Source organism: Camelus bactrianus, chromosome 13, assembly GCF_048773025.1.
Source record: "Camelus bactrianus isolate YW-2024 breed Bactrian camel chromosome 13, ASM4877302v1, whole genome shotgun sequence".
In the NCBI taxonomy this organism is placed as follows: Eukaryota; Metazoa; Chordata; class Mammalia; order Artiodactyla; family Camelidae; genus Camelus; species Camelus bactrianus.
In genome coordinates this window covers 10,344,277-10,348,055 of record NC_133551.1, presented here as the reverse complement: position 1 = coordinate 10,348,055, position 3,779 = coordinate 10,344,277, and positions in this window count along the sequence as shown.

The following is a 3,779-nucleotide window of genomic DNA, read 5'->3' as shown; positions in this document are numbered from 1 at the left end:
AAAACCAGAGTAAATGTTTCTCCTGCAACCCGTTCCCTTTGTGCTAGATGAACGAACGAATCTCCACATGCTCAGTTCTGAGAGATAAGTGTGTGTGAAAGCCGTCCTTCACCTTGCTTGTTGGGAACACAAAGTTATTTCCAGTTGCAAACTCCAATCCATACATATATTTGGGGAGGTACTAGCTCCAACACGGTTTTAAAGTGAAAACTGCATGAACTTCAAACCGGCACTAGGAAACAGACTGAGAAACCAGAGTAAAAGTTTCTCCTGCAATCCGTTCCCATTGTGCTAGATGAAAGGACGTCTCTCGACATGCTGAATTCTGAGAGATAAGTGTGTGTGAAAGCCGTTCTTCACCTTGCTTGTTGGGAACACAAAGTTATTTCCAGTTGCAAACTCCAATCCATACATATATATGGGGAGGTACTAGCTCCAAAACTGTTTTACAGTGAAAACTGCAGGAACTTCAAACCGGCACTAGGAAACAGACTGAGAAACCAGAGTAAAAGTTTCTCCTGCAACCCATTCCATTTGTGCTAGATGAACGAAAGAATCTCCACATGCTCTGTTCTGAGAGATAAGTGTATGTGAAAGCCGTCCTTCAACTAGCTTGTTGGGAACACAAAGTTTCTTTTCAGTTGCAAACTCCACTCCATACATATATATGGGGAGGTACGAGCTCCAACTCTGTTTTACAGTGAAAACTGCAGGAACTACAAACAGGCACTAGGAAACATACTGTGAAACCAGAGTAAAAGTTTCTCCTGCCACACGTTCCATTTGTGCTAGATGAACGAATGTCTCTCCACATGCTCAGTTCTGAGAGATAAGTTTGTGTGAAAGCCGTCCTTCACCAAGCTTGTTGGGAACACAAAGTTTCTTTTCAGTTGCAAACTCCACTCCATACATATACATGGGGAGGTACTAGCTCCAACACGGTTTTACAGTGAAAAATGCAGGAACTTCAAACCGGCCCTAGGAAACAGACTGAGAAACCAGAGTAAAAGTTTCTCCTGCAACCCGTTCCCTTTGGGCTAGATGAACGAACGAATCTCCACATGCTCAGTTCTGAGAGATAAGTGTGTGTGAAAGCCGTCCTTCACCTAGCTTGTTGGGAACACAAAGTTTGTTTTCAGTTGCAAACTCCACTCCATACATATATATGGGGAGGTACAAGCTTCAACACGGTTTTAAAGTGAAAACTGCATGAACTTCAAACCGGCACTAGGAAACAGACTGAGAAACCAGAGTAAATGTTTCCCCTGCAATCCGTTCCCTTTGTGCTAGATGAACGGACGTCTCTCCACATGCTGAATTCTGAAAGATAAGTGTGTGTGAAAGCCGTTCTTCACCTTGCTTGTTGGGAACACAAAGTTATTTTTAGTTGCAAACTCCAATCCATACATATATATGGGGAGGTACTAGCTCCAAATCTGTTTTACAGTGAAAACTGCAGGAACTTCAAACCGGCACTAGGAAACAGACTGAGAAACCAGAGTAAAATTTCTCCTGCAACCCGTTCCCTTTGTGCTAGATGAACGAACGAATCTCCACATTCTCTTCTGAGAGATAAGTGTGTGTGAAAGCCGTCCTTCACCTAGCTTGTTGGTAACACAAAGTTTCTTTTCAGTTGCAAACTCCACTCCATACATATATATGGGGAGGTACGAGCTCCAACTGTGTTATACAGTGAAAACTGCAGGAACTACAAACAGGCACTAGGAAACATACTGTGAAACCAGAGTAAAAGTTTCTCCTGCCACAAGTTCCATTTGTGCTAGATGAACGAACGTCTCTCCACATGCTCAGTTCTGAGAGATATGTGTGTGTGGAAGCCGTCCTTCATATAGCTTGTTGGGAACACAAAGTTTCTTTTCACTTGCAAATTCCACTCCATACATATATATGTGGAGGTACTAGCTCCAACTCGTTTTAAAGTGAAACCTGCAGGAACTTCAAACCGGCACTAGGAAACAGCCTGAGAAACCAGAGTAAAACTTACTCCTTCAACCCGTTCCCATTGTGCTAGATGAACGAATGTCTCTCCACATGCTAAATTCTGAGAGATAAGTGTGTGTGAAAGCCGTCCTTCACCTAGCTTGTTGGGAACACAAAGATTCTTTTCAATTGCAATCTCCACTCCATACATATATAAGGGGAGGTACTAGCTCCAACTCGGTTTTACAGTGAAAACTGCAGGAACTTCAAACCGGCACTAGGAAACAGACTGAGAAACCAGAGTAAAAGTTTCTCCTGCAACCCGTTACCTTTGCGCTAGATGAACGAACGTCTCTCCACATGCTCAGTTGTGAGAGATAAGTGTGTGTGAAAGCCGTCCTTCACCTAGCTTTTTGGGAACATAAAGTTTCTTTTCAGTTGCAAATTCCACTCCATACATATATATGGGTAGGTACTAGCTCTAACTCGGTTTTACAGTGAAAATTGCAGGAACATAAAACCTCCAATTGGAAACAGACTGAGAAACAAGAGTAAAAGTTTCCCCTGCAACCCGTTCCCTTTGTGCTAGATGAACGGACGTCTCTCCACATGCTCAGTTCTGAGAGATAAGTGTGTGTGAAAGCCGTCCTTCAAGTTGCTTGTTAGGAACACAAAGTTTCTTTCCAGTTGCAAACTCCACTCCATACATATATATGGGGAGGTACTATCTCCAACTCTGTTTTACAGTGATAACTGCAGGAACTTCAAACCGGCACTAGGAAACAGACTGAAAACCAGAGTAAATGTTTCTCCTGCAACCCGTTCCCTTTGTGCTAGATGAACGAACGAATCTCCACATGCTCAGTTCTGAGAGATAAGTGTGTGTGAAAGCCGTCCTTCACCTTGCTTGTTGGGAACACAAAGTTATTTCCAGTTGCAAACTCCAATCCATACATATATTTGGGGAGGTACTAGCTCCAACACGGTTTTAAAGTGAAAACTGCATGAACTTCAAACCGGCACTAGGAAACAGACTGAGAAACCAGAGTAAAAGTTTCTCCTGCAATCCGTTCCCATTGTGCTAGATGAACGGACGTCTCTCGACATGCTGAATTCTGAGAGATAAGTGTGTGTGAAAGCCGTTCTTCACCTTGCTTGTTGGGAACACAAAGTTATTTCCAGTTGCAAACTCCAATCCATACATATATATGGGGAGGTACTAGCTCCAAATCTGTTTTACAGTGAAAACTGCAGGAACTTCAAACCTGCACTAGGAAACAGACTGAGAAACCAGAGTAAAGTTTCTCCTGCAACCCGTTCCATTTGTGCTAGATGAACGAAAGAATCTCCACATGCTCTGTTCTGAGAGATAAGTGTATGTGAAAGCCGTCCTTCAACTAGCTTGTTGGGAACACAAAGTTTCTTTTCATTTGCAAACTCCACTCCATACATATATATGGGGAGGTACGAGCTCCAACTCTGTTTTACAGTGAAAACTGCAGGAACTACAAACAGGCACTAGGAAACATACTGTGAAACCAGAGTAAAAGTTTCTCCTGCCACACGTTCCATTTGTGCTAGATGAACGAATGTCTCTCCACATGCTCAGTTCTGAGAGATAAGTTTGTGTGAAAGCCGTCCTTCACCAAGCTTGTTGGGAACACAAAGTTTCTTTTCAGTTGCAAACTCCACTCCATACATATACATGGGGAGGTACTAGCTCCAACACGGTTTTACAGTGAAAAATGCAGGAACTTCAAACCGGCCCTAGGAAACAGACTGAGAAACCAGAGTAAAAGTTTCTCCTGCAACCCGTTCCCTTTGGGCTAGATGAACGA